The sequence below is a fragment of the Dama dama genome, chromosome 20 (assembly GCF_033118175.1).
Source record: "Dama dama isolate Ldn47 chromosome 20, ASM3311817v1, whole genome shotgun sequence".
Classification (NCBI taxonomy): Eukaryota; Metazoa; Chordata; class Mammalia; order Artiodactyla; family Cervidae; genus Dama; species Dama dama.
The window spans coordinates 49,734,253-49,750,606 of NC_083700.1; the positions used below are offsets into that span (position 1 = coordinate 49,734,253).

The 16,354-nt window shown below is 37.3% G+C and overlaps 1 protein-coding gene and 1 non-coding gene across 3 annotated transcripts in view; both read right to left on the reverse strand.

The window, feature by feature from the left end:
- FNBP1L (formin binding protein 1 like) overlaps positions 1-16,354 on the reverse strand; it is a 114,749-nt gene that overhangs the window by 70,601 nt on the left and 27,794 nt on the right. The window lies entirely within an intron of this gene.
- LOC133041910 (U5 spliceosomal RNA) lies at positions 10,423-10,538 on the reverse strand. The gene has a single exon (XR_009689448.1). It is a non-coding gene; the product is annotated as a U5 spliceosomal RNA (small nuclear RNA).

The following is a 16,354-nucleotide window of genomic DNA, read 5'->3' on the forward strand; positions in this document are numbered from 1 at the left end:
CAGGGAGAAGAAACTATATAATCAAAAGCAGGAAAAAAAATGAAGTAATTCTGAAAACTTCTGTTAAAAGCAGCTACTATCAAAATGGAAGGTATCACCTAAGTCTATATGGTTCATTTTCTAAGAAATAACAGAAGTGGCTACCAAAACTAAGTATGCTATTGTCCAAATTCCCTCTATACTTGTTAACCAAATATATGATACAGAAATCTTATGTGGACAATCTATAAATTCTATTGAACAAAATGGATTAGTAACTAGATATAAAGCCATGTAAAGCATGAACTCTTCCTATTCTGAGCAAATGTCCTTTTTAAGTTCAATACTTAGAGTATCTTTCCTAAAAACAACCAACTTTCTAGAACAAAAACCATCCAATTAATTTCTGAAATAGTTCTACTATATGCACACAGAAAGCAAGTGATACGGTTCTTTGACAAGTCACTCGGACGATTTTTATTTTCAAGCTACAAATTTCTAAATGACAGATCACATAAAAAATTTTATATAAAATATTTTCAAAGGTGAAAAAATTTTTAAATTCTTATTCCATATGCTTCTAAAATAACTGAATTCACTAGAATTCTCTTTTCTCTGAATACTCAAATATAAAGCATAGTTTATGAAGTGTACTTTTTCAGTTATGTGTTGTTGTTTTTGTTTTTTACAAAACATACCACACATACACAAAAAGGTGCGTGTATATGTATGTCATAAATACACAAAAACGATCTTAATGACTTGGATAAGCATGATGGTGTGGTCACTCACCTAGAGCCAGAAATCCAGGAGTGTGAAGTCATGTGAGCCTTAGGAAGCAGAACTATGAACAAAGCTAGTGGAGGTGATGGAAGTCCAGCTTAGATATTACAAATCCTAAAATGATGCTATTAAGTTCTGCACTCAATATGTCAGAAAATCTGGAAAACTCAGCAGTGGCCACAGGACTGGAAAAGGTCAGTTTTCACTCCAATCCCAAAGAAGGGCAATGCCAAAGAATGTTCAAACTATCATACAATTAACTCTTTTCACATGCTAGCAAGATAATGCTCAAAATCCTCCAACTTAAGCTTCAGCAGTATTAAACAGAGAACTTCTAGATGTACAGCTGGGTTTAGAAAAGGCAGAGGAACCAGAGATCAAATTGCCAACATCCACCGGATCGTAGAAAAAGCAAGGAAATTCCAGAAAAACATCTATTCTGTTTCATGACTACACCAAAGCCTTTGAGTGTGTGGATCACAACAAACTGTGGAGAATTCTTGAAGATATGGGAACACCAGACCACCTTACCTATCTCCTGAGAAACCTGTATGGAAGTCAAGAAGCAACAGTTAGAACTGGACATGGAACAACAAACTGGCTCAAAATTGGGTAAGGAATACATGAAGGCTGATTATTGTCACCCTGCTTATTTAACTTTCATGCAGAGTATATCATGCAAAATGCCGGGCTGGGTGAATAACAAGTTGGAATCAAGAATGCCGGGAGAAACATCAATAACCTCAGATATGCAGATTGACAACATTGTAGGGGCAGAAAGTAAAGAGGAACTAAACAGCCTCTTGAAGAATGTGAAAGAGGACAGTGAAAAAGCTGGCTTAAAATTCAACATTCAAAAAACGAAGATCATGGCATCTTTTCTATCACTTCATGGCAAATAGATTGGAAAAAAGTGAAAAGAGCAGCAGGTTTTATTTTCTTGCAGACACGACTATAGTCATGAAATTAAGAGACACCTGCTCCTTGGAAGAAAAACTATGACAAACCTAGACAGCAAATTTAAAAGCAGAGGCATCACTTTGCCAATCAAGTTCCGTTACAGTCAAAGCTATTGTTTATCCAGTAGTTTTGTACAAATTTCAGAGTTGGACCATAAGAAGGCTGAGCTTGAAAGAACTTATGCTTTCAACCTGTGCTGCTGGAGAAGACTCCTGAGTCTCCCTTGGACAGCAAGGAGATCAAACCAGTCAATCCCAAAAGAAATCAACCCTAAATATTCACTGGAAGCACTGATGCTGAAGCTCCAATACTTTGGCCACCTGAGGTGAAGAGCAGACTCACTGGAAAAGACCCTGATGCTGTGCTGAGGGAAGGAGGAGAAGCAGGCCACAAAGGATGAAATGGTTGGATGGCATCAACAACTGAACAGACATGAGTTTGAACAAACTCCAAGAGACAGTAAAGGGCAGGGAAACCTGGCGTGCTGCAGTCCGTGGGGTCGCGAAGAGTCAAACACGACTTAGCAACTGAACCAAAACCACCACAGATGCAAAAAGTATATGCAATGAATATGTGCAGTTTTTACTACAAAAGTATTTGTTTTCAGTATTTATTTGATTCAGTACTAAAATACTAATTTTAATACCAGTATTTCTTTATTTGGGCATTTACTTTATTTAATATTAAAATAACAGTTTTAATTCCAGTATTTTAAAGTGTTTGGAATCCAGCAATTTCTTTAAAAAGAAATAAGTGAAACTAAAACATTTAAAATATAGATCATAAATATATTTCTGTAAATATAAAATTTACTACAAAATGGCAACTACAAACATAAATTTATAAAATGTGAAACATACATGGTTATTTTAACATAAACTAGCATTTTGCTGTGGTTCAGTTGCTCATCATTTCCGACTCTTTGCAATCCCATGGACTGCAGCACACCAGGCTTCCCTGTCCTTCACCATCTTCCACAGCTTGCTCAAACTCGTGTCCATTGAGACCATTCAGCATACATAATAAAAATATTCTAAAGTGAAATAAACAGTACATACACTAGTGACCAGTAATTATCAAAATGAAAACAAAATTTGACCTTTTTTAACATGACCTTTCAGTGAAAGATCCAATGGCATCAGTTTATTGTGCATATTCTTACGCAAAGTTTTCCAGGTGCTGATATATTTTCTACCTGAAGAGCGGTGAGGAGAAAGCTACATGCTAACACTACATGTTTTCTTCTGATGCTTTATTCTTCAAATTATCTCATCTCCTGCATAACTTATGAGAAAACCTTTTGAACAGTTTTTTTTTTTTAAAGGCCTAAAATCTTTTTTACTTATAGAAAGCCACAGTTTTTACTTATAAAAAGCATTAAAAAAAAAAAAAAAAAAAAAAGCATTTTTGGTATGGTTTTATCTCCTTAATTTCATCATGTAGAGATGGAAGTTCCAAAAGCTATGACATCATTTTCAGTACTTAGTTGCTAAGCTGTGTCCGACTCTTTGCCACCACATGAACTGTTCTACTTATTTAGAAAGTCTTTGAATTAAATTAGAATTATTCTTGCCACAGATCTATGCTTTATCAAAATCTTCCTCCACAATTTGTGGAATTACAGAAAATTGTGGAGTTACGGAAGAGTGACCCTTGCTCAACCTGAAATTCTAATGTAAAGGGTGCAACTAATGGGAACATTTCACAATGCAAATGATTTGCATTTTTTAAACTCAAAAAAAAGAACTGCATTATATCAATAAAGAGAGTGTTATATCACTGCATTAAAACAGGACATGATTTATCAGACCAAACATCACTACTGCTATTAACTATGCACAAATAGTATGTCAATGTTTTCTATGTTTGGTTAAAGCATTTATTTAGCTTTTAGAAGACTATAAACTCTAAGTGCAGGATCTTTTTATATATCTGTTATCTCCCACCAAGCCCAGTATCATTGACTAGCTCTTGATTTCTGAGTAATTACATGACTCTGAACTGAGAACATGAAACAAAATGTAAATAAAACATTCAACACAGTGCTCAGAACTGGTGGCTATCATTATTCATTCATTTAACTCACTAACTTAGCAATGTCGAGCTTGGAACTAGGGGTACAATGTGGGTAAAAATATACTTAGTGTGAAGAAGAGTTATTACTCAAGTAATCACAATTTCTCTTTGATTTCATTGGCTAGTGTTCCCACAATATTAAATACAGTAATGATGTTAACTGTGGTCATATTCGTGTATCTGGACTTTATGTCAAGTAAACTCAATAAAGAATATTGTATTTATTAAAAAATTAATTGCAGTATAATTGCTCTCTGTAAGGAATCCTTTAAAACAGTATGCTTTCTTAGCACAATTAAACCGATTTCACAGATCCAAAATAAACTTACATACTATTAGAACGTATCTGTTGTGTGATGCAAGGTCTGACACAAACTTTATACCTGTATATTATCTAACATCTTCCCTGTTTAACTATATAATTTCTGATATCACAATAGCATACTTATTGATGAGTCATTTTTCTACCCTTCATTCCACATTCCTGTCCATTTCATTTGTACTTTGGGGGTCGTACAGATTTTCATTTCTGTTTCACATTAGCCTCTACATGTTCAGTACTGCTTTCTAAATCTCAAACTTGAGCCCAGGGTAATTCAGTGGCTACTTAACAGTAAAGCACGGACTACATTTTGGGATAAACAACTTTAAAGTTTTATTTAGTCATACTCTTTTGCCCTGGTTCAGATTCTCTGGTGATCTGCTTTCACTGTTGTCCTTGCTACCTACTATATGGACCACTTCCTGCCACTTTCCCTCTACCCTCACACCAATAACGCAGTATCATACCCCTGAAGCTGACAATTCATCCTTTGTACTGAGACCAGTGGATATGATTAGCAAAACAGAGAATCAAGGGCAGAAACAGTCTTGCAAGCTCTTATATAATAGGATGAATAAACAATAAGGACCTACTGAATGGAACTATATTCAATATCCTGTGATAAACTGTAATGGTAAAGGAATATATATACACATACATATATGTATGTGTGTTTGTATATATATATATTTACATATATTCCACAAGGGCTTCGCTGGTGGCTCAGACAGTAAAGAACCCACCTGCAATGCAGGAGACCCACATTCAATCCCTGGGTCAGGAAGATCCCTGGAGAAGAGAACAGCAACCTACTCCAGTATTCTTGCCTGGAGAATCCCCACGGACAAAGGAGCCCCGTGGGCTATGGTCCAGGGGTCCCAAAGAACACAACTGAGCAACTAACACTTTCACTTGCTTGGGATCGTTCAGTCATAAATACACACATATATAAACCACTGTCCTGTGCAGCAGGAATTAACACAACGCTGTGCTGTACATTTGGTTATACTTCAATAAAGTGTTAAAAGTAAAGATTAAGGGGCTCCCCGATAACTCAGTTGGTAAGGAATCTGCCTGCAATCATGCTGGAGACCCTGGTTCAATTCCTGGGTTGGGAAAATCCGCTGGAGAAAGGACAAGCTATCCACTCCAGTATTCTTGGGCTTCTCTTGTGGCTCAGCTGGTAAAGAATCCACTTGCAATGCAGGAGACCTGGGTTCGATCCCTGGGTTGGGAAGATCCAAATGTTAAAAATAAAAACTAAAAAAAGGCAGAACTCAATTTGAAAATAAAAAACTAGAGACAGTCTTTATGTACATATATTCATATTTTTCCTGGAGTGTGAAGTAAGTGGGCCTTAGGAAGCATTACTATGAACAAAGCTAGTGGAGGTGATGGAAGTCCAGCTGAGCTATTTCAAATCCTAAAAGGTGATGCTCTTAAAGTTCGGCACTCAACATGTCAGCAAATTTGGAAAACTCGGCAGTGACCTCAGGACTGAAAAAGGTCAGTTTTCACTTCAATCCCAAAGAAAGGCAATGCCAAAGAATGTTCAGACATTCATACAATTGCACTCATTTCACATGCTCAAAAAGGTAACATTCAAAATCCTTCAAGGTAGGCTTCATCAGTACATAAACCAAGAACTTCTAGATGTACAAGTTGGATTTAGAAAAGGCAGAGGAGACATAGATCAAATTGTCAACATTCACTGGATCACGAAGAAAGCGAGGGAATTCCAGAAAAACACCTACTTCTATTTCACTGACCACACTGAAGCCTCCAACTGTGTGGATCACAACAAACTGTGGAAAATTCTTAAAGAGATGGGAATAGCAGACCACCTTACCTATTTCCTGAGAAACCTGTATTCGGGGCAAGAAGCAACAGTTAGAACCAGACATGGAAAAACTGACTGGTTCAAAACTAGGTGAGGAGTATATCAAGCCTGTATATCGTCAACCTTCTTATTTAACTTATACGCAGAGTACATCATGTGAAACACTGGGCTGGATGAATCACAAGCTGGAATCAAAGTTGCCAGGACAAATATCAACAACCTCAGATATGCAGATGATAGCTCTCTAATGGAAGAAAGTAAAAAAAAAAAAAAAAAAAATGTTGATTAAGGTGAAAGAAGAGTGAAAGATCTGGCATAAAACTCAACATTCAAAGAACGAAGATCATGGCATCTGCTCCCATCACTTCATGGCAAATAGATGGGGAAAAAGTGGAAGGATAACAGATTTTATTTTCTTGGGCTCCAAAATGACTGCGGACAGTGACTGCAGCCATGAAAATAAAAAAGATGCTTGCTCCTTGGAAGAAAAGCTATGATAAGCCTAGACAGCGTATTAAAAAGCAGAGACATCACTTTGCCAACAAAGGTCCGTACAGTCAAAGTAATGGTTTTTCCAGTAGTCATGTACAGGCATCACCGACTCAATGGACAGGAGTTTGAGTAAACTCCAGGAGTTGGTGATGGACAGGGAGGCCTGGCGTGCTGCAGTCCATGGGGTGGCAAAAAGTCAGACACAACTGAGCAACTGAACTGACTGATTGATGTACAGATTTGAGAGTTGGACCAAAAAGAAGACTGAGAGCAAAGAACTGATGCTTTAGAACTGTGGTTCTGGAGATGACTTTTGAGTGTCCCTTGGAGAGCAAGGAGATCAAACTAGTTAATCCTAAAGGAAATCAACCCTGAATATTCATAGCAAGACTGATGATGAAGCTGCAATACTTTGGCCACCTGATGCGAAGAGGTGACTCACTGGAAAAGAGCCTGATGCTGGGAAAGACTGAAAGCAAAAGAAGAGGGCAACAAAGGATGAGATGGTTAGCTAGCATGGATATGAGTTTGAGCGAAGTCTGGGAGACAGTGAGGGCAGGGCAGCCTGGTGGGCTGCAATCCATGGCATTGCAAAGAGTAGGACACAACTAGGCAACTGAATTAAAAACAAATTCATACTTTTAACATGAAAATTCACTAGAACAGCGCTAAGTATTCATTTACACTTTCTTTGACTTCTTGGCTTTCTTCCCCTCAGCCTCCCTTTCCTGTTCACTCTAGTCTCTTTTCCATTCCTCTTAATCTACCCCATGAATGCAATGTAAATTGAAATCTAATCATAGGCCCTCCTGGCTAGCAGGGACTTCAAAAATCAACCTCTTTCTTTACATATGAGGAAACTATATCTGAGAGATTAAACTATTTGCCCAACATAACAGAGCTGAGTAGCAGAGCTGAATAAAGGATCCAAATGTCTTAATTACTTTTTCCTGTTATGCTCCTTCAGATCAGTACAGTTAAGTAAATGCTTTATTATCTGGAGAGCAAATGGACTTCCTGGTTTCAATCTATCTGAAGTGAAGTGAAGTGAAGTGAAGTGAAAGTCGCTCAGTCGTATCCGACTCTTTGCGACCCCATGGACAATACAGTCTATGGAATTCTCCAGGCCAGAATACTGGACTGGGTAGCCTTTCCCTTTTCCAACGGATCTTCCCAACCCAGGGATTGAACCCAGGTCTCCCGCATTGCAGGCGGATTCTTTACCAGCTGAGCCACAAGGGAAGCCCAAATCTCTCTGAAGAGATAATTATTTGTTGGTGTATTTATAGGAATAACTCCAAAGAGTGACCTCATGCTACTCTTACTATCTCCAGGGGATCTTCCTGACCCAGGGATCAAACCTGGGTCTCGGGCATTGAAGGCAGATTCTTTACCATTTGAGCCACCAAGGAAGCCCACTCTTAGTATTACTATGGTCAAAATACTGATGTAATGTAGTTATATCTTTATATGCTCTAGTATATTCTGGAAGAAGTTGAGTTGGCCCAGAAAGAAATTTCATGAGTTTATTTTCATAATAAATATTGGAAAATCTTAATATTTAGAATTAAGAAATTAAAACTAATGTTAGTATCCAAAATAGATTTTTATATGAGATAGGAAAATACTCCACATAAATCTAATCAGAAGAGTCTCTAAGATGCAAAAGCAAGAATATTCAGAAAATATGTACATAACTTAGCTGTTCTTTATTCTTTCTTCTACATAATGTAATTATAAAGATGATGAGAGGCACTGAGTAAAGGAAAATGGTCAAGTAAGTGAATTCTCTCGCATATTAACGTAAACTAGGTACTACTAATAAAGTAAAAGCAAAGTGAAGTCGCTCAGCTGTGTTCAACTCTTTGCGACCCCATGGACTATAGCCTACCAGGCTCCTGTGTCCATAAGATTTTCCAGGCAAAGGTACTGAAGTGGGTTGCCATTTCCTTCTCCAGGGGATCTTCCCAATCCAGGGATTGAACTGAGGTCTTCCGCATTGCAAGCAGACACTTTACCATCTGAGCCACCAAGGAAGCCCTATTAACAATACTGTTTTAATTTTACATGGCTAACTTTGTCCTTTTCATATCAATTCTATGTTATTCTTATTTCACCCTCAAAAACTAGCTTGTGAGCAGGTAGGGTTACTGCTACTAGCTTTCACTTCCGCTACTGTGCCTAGTACTTTGCATGAATACATAATTTTAGGAAGCATCCCTACGAACAAAGTTAGTGAAGGTTATGGAATTCCAGTTGAGCTATTTCAAATCCTAAAAGATGATGCCGTGAAAGTGCTGCACTCAACATGCCAGCAAATTTGGAAAACTCAGCAGTGGCCACAGGACTGGAAAAGGTCAGTTTTCATTCCAATCCCTAAGAAAGGTAATGACAAAGAATGCTCAAACTACCGCACAATTGCACTCATCTCACACGCCAGCAAAATAATGCTCAAATTTCTCCACGCCAAGCTTCAACAGTACATGAATGAGGGACTTCCAGATGTTCAAGTTGGATTTAGAAAAGGCAGAGGAACCAGAGATCAAATTGCCAACATCCACTGGATCATCAAAAAAGCAAGAGAGTTCCAGAGAAACATCTATTTCTGCTTTATTAACTATGCCAAAGCCTTTGACTGTGTGGAACACAACAACTGTGGAAAATTCTGAAAGAGATGGGAACACCAGACCACCTGACCTGCCTCCTGAGAAACCTGTATGCAGGTCAAGAAGCAATACTTAGAATTGGACATGGATCAACAGACTGGTTCCAAATCGGGAAAGGAGTACGTCAAGGCTGTATATTGTCACCATGCTTATTTAACTTATATGCAGAGGACATTATGAGAAATGCTAGACTGGATGAAGAAGAACTGGAATCAAGATTGCCAGGAGAAATATCAATAACCTCAGATATGCGGATGACACCACAGTTAAGGCAGAAAGCGAAGAACTAAAAAGCCTCTTAATGAAAAGTGAAAGGGAGTGAAAAGGTTGGCTTAAAACTCAACATTCAGAAAACTAAATTCACGGCATCTGGTCCCATCACTTCATGGCAAATAGATGGGGAAACAGTGGAAACAGTGACAGATTTTATTTTGGGAGGCTCCAAAATTAATGCAGATGGTGACTGCAGCCATGAAATTAAAAGACACTTGCTCCTTGGAAGGAAAGTTATGACCAACCTAGACAGCACATTAAAAAGCAGAGAAATTACTTTACCAACAAACGTCCATCTAGTCAAAGCTATGATTTTTCCAATAGTCATGTATGGATGTGAGAGTTGGACTATAAAGAGAGCTAAATGCTGAAGAACTAACACTTTTGAACTCTGTTATTGGAGAAGACAAGAGTCCCTTGGACTGCAAGGAGATCCAACCAGTCCATCCTAAAGGAAACTAGTCCTGAATATTCATTGGAAAGACTGATGCTGAAGCTGAAACTCCAATACTTTGGCCACCTGATGTGAAGAACTGACTCATCTGAAAAGATCCTGATGCTGAGAAAGACTGAAGGCAGGAGGAGAAGGGGACGACAGATGATGAGACGGTTGGATGGCATCGCGAACTTGACGGACACGAGTTTGAGTAAGCTCCAGGAGTTGGTGATGGACAGTGAGGCCCAGCATGCTGCAGTGCATGGAGTCGCAAAGAGTTGGACACGACTGAGCGACTGAACTGAAAAGAAATTCATGTGAAGACTGATTCTTTTGCACTCCTAAAACAGCACTAGGATAAACCTTGTACTGCATAAAAATTTACAATTGTATCTATGAAATAAGTTTTAAAGGAGACTATTAAAATTCTTACTAGACCTTTAACGTCTGTCAAAATGACTGTCAACAGAAAAAGAATAGCTTCCATATTCTAATGTAAAATAAATCTTAATATTATATTAAAATAAATCCTATATTTAGAATAACAAAAGATAAACTAGGAGAAAAGTACATACAAACTAGGAGAAAGTTTAACAACTAAGAAAAGACATAAATAGAGCAAAAAAATTTCAGATTTCACTGTGCTTTTCCTCTCCACGGAAATCTTCAGTAACAGGCAGAAGACTGGTATAGTCTGAAGGAAACCCGAGTACAGCACTGTGCTTTTCTAGTAGCTTTGTGCTGAAATGGAACAGACTGAAATTTTATATATAGACCAATGCTTTCCAGTTTGTTTCTCTCCTAAATTTATTTGCCTATCTACTTCCAAAAAAGAATTGAGGAGAATGACCAACATTTATACAGAATTACACTGTTTATTCATAGATGACAAGAAAATATAAGAATGTATTACAAAGGTATTATAAGAGGGCAGCAGTTTGTTACTTTCTGTGGTATTCCCCACACAGAAGCAACATCTGACACCAAGTTAGACAATCTAGAAGAAATGGACAAATCCTTAAAATCATACAACCTTCCAAGACTGAACCAGGAAGAAACAGAAAATACAAATAGGCCAATCACCAGTACAGAGTTTCAAACAGTAATCCAAAAGCTCCCTCCCAAAAAAGCCCAGGAACAGACAGCTTCACAGGTGAATTCTATTAATATCAAACATCCTAAGAAGATCTAATACCTATTCATCTCAAACTATTCCAAAAAATTAAAGAAAAAGGAACACTTCTAAACTAATTTAACGAGGCTACTATTACCGTGATACCAAAACCAGATAAGGATGCTACAAGAAAATTACAGGCCAAAAATCTTGAATACAAATTAGCAAACTGAATTCAACACTATGTTAAAAGGACCATACACCATAACCAAGTGGATGCAAGGATGACTCAACATTTGCAAATCAATCAAAAGGATATGCCACATTAACAAAATGAAAGATAAAAGTCATGTGAGCATCTCAATAAATGCAAAAAAAGGCATTTGACAAGATTCAACACCCATTTATGATTAAAAAAAAAAAAAACTCTTAATAAAGTGGGTAAGAAGGGATGTACCTCAACACAATAAGGCCATATATGACAAATCTACAAGTAACATCATACTCAATGGTTAAAAAAAAAAAAGAAAAGAAAAAAATCAAGTGATCCCTCTAAGAACAGAAACAAGGATGCCCACTCTCGCCACTCCTATTCATCATATTATTGGAAGTCTCGGCCAGAGGAAGTAGGCAAGAAAAGAAAAATAAAAGATCTACAACCAGAAAGAAAGAAGTTGAAGTGTCATTATGTTCAGATAACATAATTTTATATACAGAAAACATTAAAAACTCCACTAAAAAACTGTAAGAATAAATGAATACAGTAAACCTGCAGGATACAAAATCAATATATTATACAAAAATCTGTTGTATTTCTATATGCTAACAATAAGCCAGCAGAAAACAGGAAAACAGTCCCATTTATAATCCTCAACAAAAAGAATACACAGGAATAAACTTAACAAAGGAGGTGAAAAATCTGTACACTAGAAAACTAAGACATTGTAAAGGAAACTGAAGAAAATACAATTCAAAGGAAAAATCGTCTGTGCTCAATGATTGGAAGGATGCACACTGTCAAAATGTAGACTAAAGCAGTCTACAGACTCTGTGCAATTCTTATCCAAATCCCAAGGAAAATTTTCACAAAAATCGAACCAAACATTCTAAAGTTTATGTGAAACCACAGAAGAACCCAAACAGTCAAAGAATCCTAAGAAAAATGAACAAAGCTGGAGGTATCACACTCTCTGCTTTCAAACTATACTATCCAGCTACAGTAATCAAAACAGCATGGCACTGGCATAAAGATAAATATATAGATCAATGGAATAGAACTGAGGGCCCAGCAATAAACCCACACATATAAGGGCAATAAATGTATAACAAAGGAGCAAAGAACATACAATGAAGAAAAGATAGTTTCTTCAATAAATGGTGTTGGGAAAACTGAACTACCACATGCAAAGAAATGAAACTAGACCACTATTTCACACCAGACAGAAAAATTATTAAGGACCTGAACCTAAGACCTGATGTCATAAAATTTCTATGGAAGACACAGTAAGGAGATATCTCAAAAAATTAAGAACAGGGCTACCATATGATCTAGCTATCCCATTCTGGGCATTTATTCAAATGAAAGCATAAGCAATATGCTCTCTGACATCAAATCTAAGCAGTATCTTTCTAGATATGTCTCCTCAGGCAAGGGAAACAAAAGCAAATATAAACAAATGGGATTATATCAAACTAAAAAGTTCACACACGCAAAGGAAATTATCAGTAAAAAGAAAAGAATGGAAGAAGATATTTGCAAATGACATATCCAGTTAAGGGGTTAATATCCAAAACATATGAAGAACTCATACACTCAACAACAAAAATACAAACAACCTGGTTTTAAAATGAGAAGAGGAGTGAAACAGACACTTTTTCAAAGAAGACATAGAGGTAGCCAATAGGCACATAAAAAGATGTTCAACATCACTGATTATTGGGCAGTTGCAAATAAAAACCACAATAAGGGGGATAAAACCTGCAATGGGATATTATTTCATCCCTCTCAGAATGTTTATTATCAAAAAGACAAGAAATAAAAGGTGTTGGTGAGGACATGGAGATAAGAGAACTCTCATGAATGTAAACTGATAACAGCCACTATGGAAGACACGGTATGGAGATATCTCAAAAAATTAAGGATGGAACTATGATATGATCCAGCTATCCCATTCTGGGTATTTATCCAAAGAATATAAAAGCTGTAACCTAAAAAAAATATCTGCCCCCTCATGTTCACTGCAGCATTATTTACAACAGCCAAGATATGGAAACAACCTAATGGCTCATCAACAGATGAACAGACATAAAAAATGTGGTGCAAACAAAATAAAATGGAATACTACTCAACCACGAAAAAGATGAAATCTTGCCATCTGTGACAACATGAATGGATCTTGAGAAATTCTACTAAGTAAGACAGAGAAAAACAAATACTATATGATTCACTCATATGTGAAGTACATAAAATAAACAAAACAAAATAAAGGAACAAACCAAACAAAAATATGTAGATACAGAGAACAGAGTAGTAGGTACCAGAAGAGAAGGCAGATTATTAAATGGATAGTCAACTGAATGGTGACAATGGAAAACACACTTTGGGTGGTGAGCACAATACAAGGTACTTAAAAGTATTTAAAAATAAAGGATTATTTACATGAAACATAATGTTATAAATCAATCTTGAAAAAAAGTCACTGTTAGTCACTCAGTCATGTCCAACTTTTCATGACCCCACTGACTGTAGCCCATCTGGTTCCTCTGTCCATGGGATTCTCCAGGCAAGAATACTGCAGTGGGTAGCCATTCCCTTCTCCAGGGGATCTTTCTAACCCAGGGAGTGAACCTAGGTCTTCCGTGTTGCAGGCAGATTCTTGACCATCTGAGCCACCAATGTAACTTCAAAAAAAGTTCTTCTAAAAGAACTATTATCTGCTTTGAATCTAAATTTCTCTGGACTTTTACTATGCCTCCATTTTAACATAGGAATTAACTACATACTTATAAATGTGACTTCTTAAATTGGTTAAAATTTCAAACTATCGTTATTTTATCCCCAACTACTAGGCCATTAGTTTTCTTAATTTTTCCCCTTAAATATTCTTAAAAATTTCAGGTATCAGTACTCTTTTCCTTTCTGATGCTATTAATCAGTTCAGTTCAGTTGATCAGTTGTGTCCAACTCTTTGCTACTCCATGAACCGCAGCACGCCAGGCCTCCCTGTCTATCACCAACTCCCGAAGTTCACCCAAACTCATGTCCATTGAGTCAGTGATGCCATCCAACCATTTCATCCTCTGTCGTCCCCTTCTCCTCCTGCCTTCAGTCTTTCCCAGCATCAAGGTCTTTTCAAATGAGTCAGCTCTTGGCATCAGGTGGCCAAAGTACTGGAGTTTCAGCTTCAGCATCAGTCCTTCCAATGAACACCCAGGACTGATCTCCTTTAGGATGGACTGGTTGGATCTCCTTGCAGTCCAAGGGACTCTCAAGAGTCTTCTCCAACACCACAGTTCGAAAGCATCAATTCTTCGGCACTCAGCTTCCTTTATAGTCCAACTCTCACATCCATACATGACTACTGGAAAAACCATAGCCTTGACTAGATGGACCTTTGTTGACAAAGTAATGTCTCTGCTTTTTAATATGCTGTCTAGGTTGGTCATAGCTTTCCAAGGAGTAAGTGTCTTTTAATTTCATGGCTGCAATCACCATCTGCAGTGATTTTGGAGCCCCCAAAAATAAAGTCAGCCACTGTTTCCCCATCTATTTGCCATGAAGTGATGGGACCAGATGCCATGATTTTAGTTTTCTGAATATTGAGCTTTAAGCCAACTTTTTCACTCTCCTCTTTCACTTTCATCAAGAGGCTCTTTAGTTCTTCTTCACTTTCTGCCATAAGGGTGGTGTCATCTGCATATCTGAGGTTATTGATATTTCTCCTGGCAATCTTGATTCCAGCTTGTGCTTCTTCCAGCCCAGCATTTCTCATGATGTACTCTGCATATAAGTTAAATAAACACAGTGACAATATACAGCCTTGATGTACTCCTTTCCTGATTTGGAACCGGTCAGTTGTTCCATGTCCAGTTCTAACTGTTGCTTCCTGACCTGCATACAGGCTTCTCAAGAGGCAGGTCAGGTGGTCTGGTATTCCCGTCTCTCAGAATTTTCCACAGTTTATTGCGATCCATGCAGTCAAAGGCTTTGGCATAGTTAATAAAGCAGAAATAGATGTTTCTCTGGAACTTTCTTGCTTTTTCGATGCTGTTAATACCAAATGACTATTGATTGGATGGTTGTGGTAATAAAGATGGGTCTGAAGTGTTTTTTTGGTAAAAATATTCTGAAAATAGAACCCAACAAATAGTTCCCTGAGATTTTTTTAGCCAAAAGGAAAAAAAACAGCAACACTGACCTCTGAGGCCTATCTAAGTGCTTATAAAGAAATTAAGACGTTTGTTTCACAATATGGAGGGATACCTACAACAAAAGGAGGAAAGTTTCAGCTGTTTGTTAGTTATGCACTTCTTCCACTGTGGCGTTTATCTGAAAGGCTTCCATGGTAACACAGGATTAATAATACCATGCATTGGAAGAAGTGATAAAGATTATGGGGGTTCCCCCCCCCCAATTCTACCACAGGCGTTATTTGCTCTTGTGCTAAATGGAAGATCTGAAATACAGTCTGGAAACTTAATTTGGCATAAACCTGTTGAAGACATTTAATAATCTGTTTCTTTCAATTAGCAGGTTTTAGAATTAAAAGATCCTAGAGACCCAAACTATAAAGTGTCCCTAGGGTCATCTAAGAAAGTATAAAAACATCTGAAAGAAGTATACTCCAGTGTCCAAAGTGTGAAGGAACTTTATATGCATTATCTCATCCACAACTCTATGAAACTGGTGGTATTATCCTTATTTTATATAGAGAAAAATGAGTTCTCAGAGGTTAAGTGATTTATGAGGGGTACAGAGTTGGGAGTCTTTCCATTTGACACTGCAGGAAAAAGACAAAGGCATTACTGATGTGTCCAAAGTATCTAAACTCAGGTTGGTATGTGCATGGAGCAAGTGGCTACTACAGGTTTAGTCATTTCTCCTTGCTGAACTATCCCGAGTTCAGTAAAATCAAACCGTGAAGAAGTGCAGTGCTCTGGAGGAAAAATAAGATTTTGCAAAGTTACAAATTTTGATGTATGAATCAACAGCTGACTTTTGGAAAGCAAACCTCAGGACTGTCTGAATCACCGCTAAGCATCTTTCCTATCATCGTGACTACATGAATTAAGAAAACCTGAGTCAAAATTAAACTTCCCCTTAGAAGAAATATTACTTTTGAAATTTTTGGAAATGGCTACATAAATCTAAGCATTCTAAGAAAATTCTGAATGTAATATTTGTGTCCACCTG